Below are 15,144 nucleotides of genomic sequence, written 5' to 3' on the forward strand. Positions count from 1 at the left end.
ATACCAACTAATAATAGGTTTGAACCCCTTACCCCACAAGCTGATAATTGGAACCTAGCCCCGGTGCGTCCTTTTTTATGGAGGGGCAACAGAGGTCGGGGAGGAGGGAGAGGGGGGAGACCCTGGAGAGGTCGGCCACCGAATCATCCCTCCACGTACACGAACTCGTGGAACCAGGATCAACAGTGGTCTCGACCTCCACAGCGACAAAAACCACAGGCAGACCCTCATCAAGGGGATGCCGTGCAGGGAGGAGACTCCAAAAAAAGAAGGAGGGTGGACGAGGATTAGACGGCATATACAATTTGGCTGGGATTTCTTTGTCAAATAAAGAAGTCAATATTCTTAACGCAGGGCTTAAATGCGCTGCAAAAAAACCAGTGAGCAAGTTCGACGTATATATGGATATACACAAATATATACGTAAGATTAACATGAAACGTTATTTCCTTAACCCAAGCAATGTGAGAAACCGCAATCCACAGAAGGGTATCACGGACAGTGGCGGCCGGCCCATAGGGGGCGCAGGGGCGCCGCCCCCCCCCCCCCCAAAAAAAGAAAAAGAAAAAAAAAAGATTTAAAAAAAAAAAAAAAAAAAAAAATTTTTGCCCACAAGGGGCGCCCGTCTCATTGGTGCCTATGGGGGTGGGGTTTTCCACCCGCAGAGGCGCCGATAGACGGCCTTCTGGGGCGTAACTGTAGCGCAGAGCTCTGCGCTCCACCACCCCTCTTTCGGCGTCCGCCGCATTGGTGCCGATGGGGGGTGGGGTTTTCCACCAGCAGAGGCGCCAATTGGCGGCCTTCTGGGGCGTAACTGTAGCGCAGAAAAATGCGCTACACCACCCCCTTTTGTGATGTCTTGGATCATGATTGGTCCAGACTCCAGCCTGGACCAATCATGATTCAGGACATCCATGGTGACCTCGTTGGGGGCGGTGCCGGTGCGTGCATCAGTCACTCACCGTCACCGCCCGGTCACTTTCCCGCCGCAGCCCGCGAAGAAGAGGAGTCGCGAGGAGGGGAGAAGCCGCCGCCAGGAGCCGAGCAGAAGAGGACGGACATCAGAGTCGCGAGGAGGGGAGAAGCCGCCGCCGGGAGCCGAGCCGTCGCCAGGTAAGTGCCTATTCCACCACCTGCGCCATGCCTGTGCCATGCCTATTCCACCACCTGCGCCATGCCTGTGCCATGCCTATTCCACCACCTGCGCCATGCCTGTGCCATGCCTATTCCACCACCTGCGCCATGCCTGTGCCATCTGTGCCATGCCTATTCCACCACCTGTGCCATGACCTTACCACCACCTGTGCCATGACCTTACCACCACCTGTGCCATGACCTTACCATCACCTGTGCCATGCCTGTACCATCTGTGCCATGCCTATTCCACCACCTGTGCCATGCCTGTACCATCTGTGCCATGCCTATTCCACCACCTGCGCCATGCCTGTGCCATGCCCATTCCACCACCAGCGCCATGCCTGTGCCATGCCTATTCCACCACCTGCGCCATGCCTGTGCCATGCCTATTCCACCACCTGCGCCATGCCTGTACCATCTGTGCCATGCCTATTCCACCACCTGTGCCATGACCTTACCACCACCTGTGCCATGACCTTACCACCACCTGTGCCATGACCTTACCATCACCTGTGCCATGCCTGTACCATCTGTGCCATGCCTATTCCATCACCTGTGCCATGCCTATACCATCTGTGCCATGCCTATTCCATCACCTGTGCCATGCCTGTACTATCACCTGTGCAATGCCTGTACCATCACCTGTGCAATGCCTATTTCATCACCTGTGCCATGCCTGTACCATCACCTGTGCCATGCCTGTACCATCTGTGCCATGCCTATTCCATCACCTGTGCCATGCCTATTCCATCTGTGCCATGCCTATTCCATCACCTGTGCCATGCCTGTACCATCACCTGTGCAATGCCTATTCCATCACCTGCGCCATGCCTATACCATCACCTGTGCCATGCCTATACCATCACCTGTGCCATGCCTATACCATCACCTGTGCCATGCCTATTCTACCACCTGTTCCATGCCTATACCATCTGTGCCATGCCTATTCCATCACCTGTGCCATGCCTGTACCATCTGTGCCATGCCTATACCATCACATGTGCCATGCCTGTACCATGACCTCAAAGTCATGCAATTTTTTTACCTCGTTTTTTGCCGCGAAGCAATACCTATTACATTTTTGTTTTTGCGCCCCCCCAAAAATTTTGAGCACCAGCCGCCACTGATCACGGATACTGTGGGAATTGAGAGTGGATTAAGGAATAAGTCCCTTTTTAATCCCCCTCAACCTTCAAACCAATGTGTGGAAATGTTTAAACAATTGGTCATCAAGGACTTAGAGTCAATTAAACCTAAAAGGGATGTCAATCCTAAACATGTGCAAGATGGTTTGGATTCCCTAGAAAAAAGGAAAAACGTTGTCATACGCCCCGCCGATAAAGGCGGAGGCGTAGTGATTATGGATAAAGCCTATTACGATGACCAGCTATCCTCGATGTTGGCGGATACATCTACGTATGGCTTATTAAACAGTAACCCAACAAAAAAGTTTAGGAAGGAATTAGACGAACTTGTACAATATGGCTTCTATAGAAGAATCCTCACCAAGAAAGAAAAGAGGTACCTAATGCCTAGTTACAGTCGCATACCGACTATTTATACACTTCCCAAAATCCATAAGGATGTTAACGCCCCCCCTGCAAGGCCAATAGTTAATAGTATTAACTCGGTCACATCCAGAGTAGGAGAATATTTAGACAAATTCTTGCAGGGTAGTGTGATTCACACTCGCTCCTACTTGAAAGACACAAAGGACTTTCTGCAGGCCTTGAATAATGTGGTATTGTCGGAATCGGATGAGGTATATCTGGTGACAGCGGATGTAGCGTCACTTTATACGATAATCCAACATGATGACGCATTATTGGCTCTTAATTGGGCCATGTGTCAAAGGGAGGATATACCTGACCCCCAAAAGAGGTTCCTAGGCCGGGTGCTTGACTATTGCTTATCCCATAATTATTTCTGGTATGGGAGCCAATTCTATATTCAGAAAAAGGGCGTTGCTATGGGCGCCAAGTTTGCCCCGAGCCTAGCGAACCTCTTTATGAGTGAGTGGGAGGACAGGTATATCTACTCCGCACAGAGGAAGGAACTGGTCATCTATCGGCGCTACATAGATGACCTGTTCTTTATCTGGAAGGGGTCTGAACCATCATTGAGAGATTTTACAGATCGTCTCAATCAGAATACCAATAACATCAGGCTTGAATGTAATTGGAGTAAGGAGAGCGTCCATTATTTAGATGTTGAAGTGGTCAATCAACATGGGCAGCTCAGCACAAGGGCGTATTTCAAGCCTACTGACCGGAATGGTTATCTGCCTACGTTCAGTGGACACCATCCGAATTGGCTGAAAAATATCCCCAAGGGACAGTTCCTCAGAATCAGGAGGAACTGTACCAAAGACTCCGATTACTATATGCAGGCCTTGATTATTAAAAACAGATTCATGGAAAAAGGTTATGATAGTTCCAGATTGGATAAAACGATACAGGAGGTTGGCCTACTATCCCAAGAGATCTGTTTGCAAGATAGGAATGCCCCAGCTGACACCAAACATGAATGGGGCTTTATCACCCAATTCAATGAGCAATATAAGGAGGTGGAGGGTATTTTCCATAAACACTGGGGGGTCCTTTGTATGGACAAAGTTTTAGGTCCGGTTCTTCCACCTGAGCCATTGTTTATTTATCGGAAATCTCCCTCATTTGGGGATCAGGTGATAAAGAAAGTTTTAGATCCCCCGATGAGACCCAAATTATTTTGGGACAGGGTCGGTTTTTATTCATGCCGCAGGTGTACATGTTGTAGACAAGTAAAAGAGATACAAAGAGCTAAAACCTCTTTTGTCTCTAGCGCGAATGGCAAAACTTTTGAGATAAAGAAATTTATCTCATGCCAATCTACGCATGTAGTTTATTGCCTGGAGTGCCCATGTGGGCTTATTTATATAGGCCGCACCAAACGGACATTGTGTAAAAGGGTCTCAGAACATCTGGCCAACATAGTGAAAGGCTTTAAATATCACAATGTTTCTCTTCATTTTAGATTGAAACATAATAGAGACCCTTCAGGCCTTAAATTTTGGGGTATAGACAAGATAGATCCAGTGTGGAGAGGAGCTAATTTGGTTAGGGATCTCTCCAAACGTGAGACTCACTGGATCTATTTAACCAACTCTTTAACACCTAATGGCTTGAATGTGGAATTAGACGTTAATTGCTTTATTAGTGACTTTTGACGTATAGCCTGTCTTTATTCCTGATTTTACTACAGGAATTTTATTTTATTTATATATATAAATTGTTGTATGATAATACCACTTGTATCCCGTGCGTTTTAATTAGTTTATGCCTTTTAACGTGCATATGTATTCCAAGGAGATTTTAACGGTTTGGTTTTAATGTATTTTAACTGTTAAATTCTAGTATGCAATTTTTGTTTATTTATTTTTGGCTATAGGACATGTAGCCTGTTTACATTGACACTTTATGTGTCTTATTTTTGCATTCATGTTGATATTTATGTAGCACATTTGATAAATGTTACTATCATTCACACAGATTGCTATATGATCGGTGGTGTACAGCTCTATGTCAACTTTGAATATGTGGCTATAATCTATAGATACAGTTTTTATGGATTTGCAGCTAATTTAAAAAATATAGACATTGGGATGTTTGTGTATTCCTACAACGGTTCTATCTGCCCAGCCCGTTTGCTGGCTAAATTAGCGTATTAGACCTTGGTATGTTATCTCCCCAAAAAATATACGATGTTTAATCGCTATGTTATATATACAAAATATCTAGCCAATTAGCCACATATAAATATTGACTTATGTAGAGTTTTTTATAAGCTTGTATATCCTCCTATGACCCTTGACTTGTTATCCTCAGGCAGACTGTCAGTAATGATAGTTAGCCGCTACAAGGGGTTAATGGTCCGGAGAGGAGGTTAATAAAGGGAGGCGGTGTACAGCGTGCTCATGCCCTCGGTAGAAGCCAGTCTGTTGGCGAAACATGTCAGGGCGTGAGCACTTGGACACCCCGACATCATCTTCCATCGGCTGCATGAGACTTATCTTCACACCCTGCCGGCTGTGAGCTGAAGTCTGTGATACAGAGGCACAGAGCAGCGGGAGTGACACTGAGCGGTGAGGTCTCGATCAGCCCAATGACAAATGTGATATGAGAGTTTTACTTTTGTTTTCTGTGAGTGCACTGATTGAGGGATTAGGGGGGTTTTTAACAATAAATTCTGCATTGATATACTGCCCTATGAGCCCCTTTCTTGTTTGTGTATTCACTGCCTGATACATATACTGGAGTTGGATCGCTAGATATATGGTATACGGATTGGGGAGATTCTGTGCCAAAAATATCGTGGAGTGACAAGCATCTGGTGATTCAGGAGGATATCTAATGGCTCGTATTACTCTATTATCTGGTGAGTGAGCAATACCTGAGGGGGACACGTGGTGTGGTGGAAGTTTTTTTTTCCTATATCTTCATCCGTGGATTCACTCTCCTATGGACTTTGTCTCATTCACTGATGTGGACTTTTGTACAGGGTTCTCAAGCGCTGCTTATGTGTTGAATTTTCTTATGCATTGACTTTATAGAGGATTATACACATGTTTTTTGGTTATTGTAATATTTTAAAGCAGCAGCTATATGTCAAGCCACCATTTGTAGTTTTGACATATTTTATCAATTTCTTTCCATAAAGCGCAGGGTGATTGCGATATTTTGGTGATACGGTCACTATTATCTCAGTCTTGGTGTTTCTTAATATAGGCTTACCTATAGGTAAAAGTCTTTAAAGTGGGTTTAAAGAACTTTAAAGAAAATTTCCCAGGACCTCCAATAACAGGCTCTCCGAAACTCTTCTTGGCACCTTTATTCTGAGACTTGAGTATAAATCACACAGGCATAAAAGGAGACAAAGTTACATTCCTTTTGTCTTTTCTACCTTTATTGCTACACAACTTCTATATAAAAGAAGTTATAACATGTTTGCCATGATATGGTTAGCTGTGTGGATACATTTCAGAGAAATTTGTTGTGTTGGATGTCTACTATAGAGCTAGAGGAGGCACAGTGGTGTAGTGGTTAGCACTTTCACCTAGCAGTAAAAAGGGTCAAATCCCAACACATCTTTACCTGTCTGGAGTTTGCATGTTCTCCCTGTGCCTGCATGAGTTTCCTCCCACACTCAAAAGACATGCTGGTAGGTTAATTGGGTCCTATCTAAATTTGCCCCAGTATGTATGAATGTGAGTTAGGGGGCCTTAGAATTGTAAACTCCTTGAGGGTAGGGACTGATGTGAATGTACAATGGATAGACAAAGCACTGTGTAAAATTGACAGTGCTATGTAAGTACCTGAAATAAAATAAATAAAAAAATAGAGGTTCCTACACCATGAAGATGAATACCTGATCACATCTTTTCCCAGCAGATCAGCAGGAACCTTTTCAGCATGGTCCCCCCAGTCAGGCTCGGCCCTTCCTTCCTCTCCGAACGGTACGGGGGTCATTTTCTTCTTCAACCAAAATGAAGATCTCAAGAAAAACAGGGGCTCGTGCCTCAATCCGTATTTATCTAGTGGCAGAAGACATGTTCAAAGTGCATTTCCAGACCAAAATAAAACGAAGCTTTTAACTGCTCGTGTTGTTCCTTCAGAATTTGATCTATTTTCTGTTAGAGTACACTTTTTACCCCAAGACCTGTTTCTCTAAATCCATTTCTCCACTACTTGTATGTAAGTGGCATCAGAAACAGGGGTTCCCAGATCACCAGATTGCATCGAGCCAATCCTGGATACGTATGCATCTCAATAGATCAAATAAAAAGAAATGGGGCCTTTAAGAGCTGTGACTTTACAGTAAGCACTGCTTACTAAGAGCAGTAGTAAATCGACAAATTAAAATGTACCTGTCAAGACTCCGTTCATGAACCAGGTCTTTAAACTCTTTTACTAATTAGAATGGGAGTGAGACCTGGGGGAGGCTAAAGAGGAGGACGTTTGGTTATAATGGTAGACCATGGTGCACAAAGAAATCCTTAATACTTCCCTGGTGGAGGGAAATTATAAAGTATTGTCCTGATGGTATCTCGTTCCAGCAGCTAAGATCTACCCCAAAGCCCTACCCCTTTGTTTCAGGAGGTGCAGGCAGGAGGGCAATATGTTCCATATTTGGTGGACGTGCCTGAAGGTTCAAAGGTTTGGACTAGAATATTTAATCTGGTATATTCAGCGATCGGGATGTATAGCCCATAACATGTTAAGACGGCATAATTCTCTGACCTATCGAGTGAGTTACCCAAACATCTCAGAACCCTAGCCTTCTTTATCTTTCTTGCAGCTAAAATCACCATAACGCAAGCATGGAAATCCCCTGTGATTAACCTCGCGCTAGTCAAACACAAAATCTCTTTAATCATGATTAATGAAAAATTGGCCAGTGTCCTCCAGGACAAACTACTTCACTTTGAAAAAGTTTGGAAACCAAACCCTGGATTAGATACCTCCAGTCTCTGCCAGGACAAACACCATACAGTGTACCATGGCTCAGAAGGCTTAGTAGCTATGGTTCATCATGCTTTGTTTGATCTGACAAATGTTATAGATGAGCAAGTTTTAATTTGGTTGAAGTATTGCTTATCCTACAGTCAATGCTTCTAATTCCTAATGAAGGGAGACCCTCAAAACCCTCGACATGTGTTGGCTTATCAAATAGGAGTTTTTATGGTTAAATAAAATATACTTGGACTCTCAATTGTTGGTGTGGCACTCCTATTCCACTACATCTCATAGATGTTTCTTGCACAAGCTGGGACACAGGCTGTATACTGGGGATTCACCGAAGTTCTTCAACTAAATCCTTTAAAAAAGAAAAAAAAAAATATTAGCAAACTACCATTACCTGGAATTATCTTATCAAAGTAGAGAGTGAGGACGATATAAATTACAGAGTCTATAGTCAGGTAGATGATGCTGGACATCCATGAGGTCTGAGAAGAAGGAGCCCAGAAGGTCATTTTCCATGTGCATGCCCTGAGAAGGCAGAGAAGCCGTAATTAAACACACACATTTCACACCAATAATACAAGAGTCATTCCAAACATAACAGGACCTTAAAGTGACTATTTTGCTAGAGATTTACTGCGAATGACAGTTATCCCACCTAGCAGTGAGGAGGATGGTGACTCTGTTCTCTACACTGGCCAAAGAACCTTTGGAATCCAACAAACTTCCAGGTGTCCTCCATTGTGTTTTTGTCCATCTGTTGGTTGCCACATCACTTTTTGTGACCCTGCAGAGGTGTCATAGCTGAACCACAGAATTCAGCAGGGGGAATAGGAGACCTTCACACCTGGAATAACGTTGGATGCTGAAGACTCATTGGATGGTGTAGCTCTGCAACAGAACAAAGATCAGAGTCACCACCCGCCAGACTGATGAGTGTTAGAACTACTGTGTTGTACTGTCAGGACCCGGACTTGAACCTGGGACCTCCATGGTGTCTAGCAATGACTCTACTCGCTGAGCTACCTGGACAGCTCCTCCCATGAACTTCCTGATATAATCCATGTCTTTGCACTTCCTGGTTGCCACAATATTATGCCTTCAACAGCCGATATCTCGCTAGTCTCTCCTGCTGCCGTCCGTATCTTTGCTACCATCCGTTATCGACACTTGGCTTGTTCCTCGACTACTCTTCTGCTTGATCCCAACCTGCAACTTTTGGTTACCGACCTTTGGCTACTCCTTGACTACGCTTCAGCTTTATCCCTATCTGCTACTGGACTCTGACTTGCTCACCTCCTGGTGGGGCGATCTTGAGGACCGCGACCTGGTGCTAACACGCAGCAAAATCCATCTCCACCTTCAGGAGTGCTGGTGAAGACCGGTTAGTACTTAGACTCCGCACCTCAGGTGAGCCTACGTCATCTGCCTGGGTGACCAACCAGTGTTCCTATCCTGCTGGTTCCTGTGTGACCTGCGACTGCTATAGCTACTGGTCTTCGAACCTGACCCCGGATCTGACCACCACCAATGTAAGGGACATTCTTTTCACTGACCACCAAAGTCAGGGGCATTCTTCCCACTGGCCACCAATGTAAAGAGCATTCTTTCCACTGACCAAAAATGTAAGGAGCATTCTTCCCACTGACCTCCAATTTAAGGAGCATTCTTCCCACTGATCACCAATGTAAAGAAAATTCTTATCACCAACCACCAACGTAAGAGACATTCTTCCCACTGACCACCAATGTAGGGGGCAATCTTCCAATGACTACTAATGTAAGGGGACATTCTTTCCACTGACAACCAATGATCTTTCTAGATATCTGTAAGAGGGTGGGGGGTTCTTTCCTCTGAACACCAATGTAAGGATGATTCTTCCCACTGACCACCAATGAAAGGGGATGTTCTCCCCTCTGCCCACCAATGATCTTTCTATATATTTGCAAGGAGGATTCTTCCCACTGACCACAAATATAAGCATTATTCTTACCTGAGTTCCCTGAGACTAGTAAGTTATTACAATGGTTCCTCCATGTTTAGATCCTGAGAAAGGCTGGTCTAACAAGTGACCATGAGCTGATTTTATATAGTATCTTGAATCGTACACAGCCCTCAGAGCCGTAGGCAATTTGTTAGATATAACCTTTTTGGGGCTAAACAAAGCACAGGCAGACAGTCTGTTGATTCACTGTACGCTGCTTTCTCCTTCGGAGCAGGAACTATACTTTTTATTACTCTTTTGAGGCATAGACAAAACATGAACTTACAAATGTAACACTGCCATCTAGTGGTCATACAATGTAATAGGCACACAGCAATGACATACAGTGGTTGTTGCTGATTAAATACAAACCTTGTATGCTAACACCCCCACTCAACAACTACTATCTATGTCAATCCCATTTCTGATCTAAGATCCACAAATCTGGTTCTAGCTAGTGGCTTTGTCAAAGCATCAGCAATCATTTTTTCCGACTCACAATACACAAGTACAATCACTTTCTGATCAACTAAGTCATGAATGTAATGATGTCTGACATCGATGTGCTTGGTTCTTCCATTAATTTTCTCACTTGTTGCAAGCTTAATGCAAGCCTGATTATCCTCAAATAAGACGGTAGGTTCTGATGTTGCTTCCCTGAGATCCTTGAGTAATTTCTGTAACCACACAACTTCTTGACTGGCATAAGCTGCAGATATGTATTCAGCTTCTGTAGAGGACAATGCCACTGACATCTGTTTCTTGCTGGACCATGATATAGGACTGTCTCCCAATTTTAATAAGTAACCACTTGTGGATTTGCGTGTGCTGTGATCACCTGCCCAATCGGAGTCCACATATCCCACGAGGTTTAAACCACCACTTGCTGATAGTTTCAAATTTAAGTCTTTTGTCTGTTTCAGATATCTCATAACTCTTTTGATCGCATTCCAGTCTCTTTGACGTGGTTTATCAACTCGCCTGCAAAGAAGAGACATGTTGGCTGCAATGTCTGGACGTGTAGTGGTTGCAATGTAGAGAAGTGCCCCCACTGCTTGTCTGTATTGTTCATTGGATGTGAGAAGATCATCTTCTCCTTCTAACTTTGGATAGACTGTATCCATAGGTGTGCTTGCTCCTTTCGCCTCTGTCATATTGAATTGCTGAAGAATAGATTCAATTTTTGCACTCTGATTCAACAGGAAACTTCCATCTTTCTCACGCTGGATGTCAATTCCAAGATAATATGTCACTTCACCTAGGTCTTTAGTTTCAAAGTGCTTGTTGAGTACTCCTGTTAACTTTGCAATTTCATTGTCGTTTTTGTGAGAAATGATCAGGTCATCTACATAAATTAGCAGATACATCCACTCAGTGTCTACTTGTTTAGCATATAGGCACGGATCAGCTTTGCTTCTTGTAAATCCTTCATTTAGTAGCCTCGGATCCTCCCTGTAAGGGGCGTGGCTGAGGATATGGCGCCGTGAGACAACTCGTGGCGGGGCTCCGTGTGCGCTGGTGAGCGGCCGCTCTGGGGAAAGAAGCCGGCGTTCCCTACAGGACACAGCAGTTGCTCAATCCAGAGGAGTGAGGGGAGAGAACGGGAGTCAGACAGCCTGGTGAGCCAAAGGAGCAACCCGGGATCCGTATCGCCCTGCTGTTAAACACAGAGCCGAATCGATCCCTGGAGGTCCGCAGCGAGCCGTACCTAGTTAGAGGAGAGTCTGATGCCAAGGTGATCAGAAGCAGCCCCAGACATCACTTCGGAACTGTAAGTGAATTTCCTTAAAATAATATTTCTCTAAAAGGGGGAACTGACTCCTGAGAAAACAGCCGAAGCAATACACTGGGTGGACAAAAGCTGTATTCTGGTCTATGAGTGGGGAAGGGGAGAGAGCGGCTGTTAACACGCCGGTGAGACATACAGACATTTCTCAGTACTTTATTCGAACCCCCCCCACACAAGAAGAAAGTGTTTCTTATTCCAAAATGGCACAGACACGCTCGGGGTCGGCTAATATAAATGCCTCAAAAAAAACTGGCAGTAATCAACGGGAACCTGCTGAAATCCCATTAGGGAATCTCAATCAGCAAGGGACGGACAAAAACACGCAGAGAACTGACTCCCCTACCCCCCAAAACTCCCGAACACAGGACAGTTTAAACGTGGAGTTGAAAGACTTATTGGCAGCTATACCCACAAAACAGGACATGTCGGAAATGGCATCCTCAATTGTCCTGGCATTGACACAAGAAATCAATTCTCTTAAAGGACAGATGGATGCAATGTCTAAAAAAATAGAAACGGTGGAAGTGGAGACAAACGCTTTAAATGCTAGAGTGGTTCATATGGAAGACACACATAAAAATTTAGCTAGGCAATTACTGATCTTGAAACTCCAACAAGACGATGGGGAGAACAGAAACAGAAGGAACAATATACGCCTTCGGGGGTTAACGGACGCAGTGCAAGGCCCAGATTTAAAAACTAAAGTAATGGCTATATTAAATATATTCTTAGAAATCACTCAAAATGAGGAGATAGAAATAGACCGAGTCCATCGGGTTAAAGCCCCCAGAAGCATGGGAATAGACTTTCCCCAGGACGTCCTTATAAGGATCCATTACTTTTCAATTAAGGAAAGAATTATGAAAAACGCATGGAGAAAAGGCCCACTTGATTATGAAGGTTCAACAATACGGCTGTTACCGGACCTATCAAGACAGACACTTAGGATGAGAGCAACCTTAAAACCAGTTTTGGAAACCATACAGAACGCTGGGGCCAAATACTATTGGGGCCACCCTTTCCATTTAATTGTGGTTAAAAAAGATAGTTCTTACATTCTACGGTGGCCGGATCAACTACCGGGTCTTTTTACATTTCTCGGAACCCCCCCTGTAGTGGTGCCGGACTGGCTGGAGTTGCAGGGATACAAAGACTCCCTGGGGCTCCATATGCCCGGGAAGGGCCTATAAGAAGGGGCTAACACCCCGAAAGGGGTGAGACCCCACATTGGGCCGTGGAAATGAAGTACACACCGAGGGGGATTCACCCCCGAATAGAGGGACCTAAAATGTTGTGTTTTCTGTTTTTGATTTCCCTTTTTAGCCTAGAGGGAACAGGTAATATGGCTTGGGGAGCAGGAATAGCACGAAACAGACTAGAATTGGGTATTTTGTACCGACCATAAGGGGGGGATAGACCTTTAATTGGCCAGATAAACAATTGGATAATTCCCCCTCAATGAGGGACCATACGTATTGGGCTTAAATCAATCTTTTTAGACATCTTTCGTGCTGTCCTGCTCTTCATAAATAAGTAAAGTCGGAGCGGCTGCTCGCCGGTCCTCAGGGAGCAACGCTTATAGTTTGAAGTGGGAAGACTATTGTATTGGGTTGTTTTTTCCTGTGATTTTTTTTTCATTTTTTTCTTTTGTCTTCTCGCTTCCTATAAATAGTATAGGTCCCACGGAACGACCTTCTCACTCGCCCCGAGAGTAGATAAGTGCATAGTTGCGCTTCGGTCAAGGTTTGACAATTAGGGAAAACAGGAGATTAACAGTGAGGATCGAGCATTGATATATCCCATCCCTCCATTTTTTTTTTTTTTTTTTTTTTTTTTTCTTTTCTTTCTCTCTCTCCCTCCCCTCTTTCCCCCCCCCCCCCCCGCCCCCTTATATTGAAAAGGTGGAATAAGTTAAAGTTACTGGGGATTGAGGAGGGGGAGGTAAAATGGCCAGGGCGGGCAGAGCAGGTTTAAAGATGACCTCATTAAATGTAAGGGGTCTATCTACCCCCGAAAAACGCATGCGGGTATTGAATGACATAAGAAAGGGCCATACGCAGGTAGCCTTCTTCCAGGAGACATACTTTAAAACTGATAATATACCTAAACTGTGCAATAGATTTTATCCATGGGCATACCACGCCCCCTCACCAATATCAAAATCAAAAGGGGTCAGTATGGTTATAGCGAAGGAAGTAGACTGGATACACCGGGAATCAAAGATAGATCCACAGGGAAGATACCTTATGATAAAGGGTACAGTGGGACAAAAGGTAATAACACTGATCAATGTATACTTCCCAAATGTGAATCAATTAACATTTTTACAGCAGCTATTACCGATGATCCTTGATTTTCGGGAAGGAATACTGATAATGGGCGGAGACTGGAATTATGTGGCAGAACCCCTACTAGACACTTCACGAGGCTCCTCCCACCTGTCTTATGCAAAACTCAATGGTCTGAGAAAAGAACTTTCTCTTCTCGATTTGATTGATCCGTGGAGGATTATGCATGCAGGTGAAAAGGACTTCTCGTATTTCTCCGCATCGCATAACATGTATTCAAGGTTAGATAGATTCATGATCCCTCAGAGTGAACTGGGAAGGGTTAAAGCTACTGCAATTGGAACGCCTATTATGTCGGACCATGCTCCAGTACACATAGTACTGGATTTGGACTCTGTACCATCAAAACCCCCCACATGGAGATTAAATGAATCCCTTTTACAATCCACGGAAATAAGAACAGAAGTAGAACTCGCTTTGACAAATTACTTCAAAGAAAATAATGGAACGCAGATGTCACCGTCTATGACGTGGGAAGCACATAAATGTGTTATTAGGGGGACGTTAATGATGTTAGGATCACGGCGTAAAAAAGAATATGAAAAGAGAATATCGGAATTGTTGACACAGCTAGGAAAACTTAGTTCAATGCATAAAAAATCATTAGCGCAGGTACATTTGCATGATCTTACTAAAACTAGAGAAGAACTAAATACCCTTCTATATCAAAAAACAATCAGAAGTTTAACACTCATGAGGAGGCAAATATATGAATTCTCCAATAAACCGGGGGCCATGTTGGCAAGGGCGCTACGTGGACCTCAAAAAAAAACAACAATTGCTCAGATACAAACAAAAAAGGGTGAGAAAGTTGTAAGGAAAGAAGAAATTGTGAAGGAGTTTGGTAATTTTTACCAATCTCTTTACAATATAAACACAGGGGGAGAAGTAGATAAAGGAGACAGAGATCAAGTTATAAGAGCAAGGGAATATGTGGAATCTTCTGGGATGCCCTCACTAAAGAAAGAACAAATAGAGGCAATGGAAGGAGACATTTCAGAGGAAGAATTAGATTATGCTATAAATCAAAATAAACCCCACAAAGCTCCGGGCCCGGACGGTTTAACCTTACCATACTATAAACAGTTCTGGTCCCAGTTAAAACCCCCCTTATTAGCTCACTTCAATAACATTTCTAAAGGAAATCAGGTCCCTAGAGACAGCCTTCGAGCATACATTTCCTTAATACATAAAGAGGGTAAAGATCCCTCCTTATGTGGAAATTACCGCCCTATTGCGTTATTAAATCTGGACACAAAACTTTTTGCTAAGATCATTGCAAATAGAATTATAACATATATCCCACAGCTAGTGCAATTCGACCAAGTGGGATTTATCCCCTCAAGAGAAGCAAGGGACAACACAACCAGAGTAATCGATCTCATATCT

General features: G+C 44.1%; 1 pseudogene across 1 annotated transcript in view; it reads right to left on the minus strand.

Annotated features, from left to right (window-relative positions):
- Nucleotides 1-15,144, minus strand: part of LOC309567502 (ABC-type organic anion transporter ABCA8-like) — a 140,998-nt pseudogene that overhangs the window by 78,154 nt on the left and 47,700 nt on the right. The window contains exons 9-10 of the transcript XR_014226122.1: nucleotides 8,032-8,162; nucleotides 6,541-6,706 (exon numbers count right to left, since the gene is read on the minus strand). The product of XR_014226122.1 is annotated as an ABC-type organic anion transporter ABCA8-like (transcript). The remainder of the gene's footprint in view (nucleotides 1-6,540; nucleotides 6,707-8,031; nucleotides 8,163-15,144) is intronic.

Source organism: Pelophylax lessonae (genome assembly GCF_965119305.1).
Source record: "Pelophylax lessonae genome assembly, chromosome: 11".
NCBI lineage: Eukaryota > Metazoa > Chordata > Amphibia > Anura > Ranidae > Pelophylax > Pelophylax lessonae.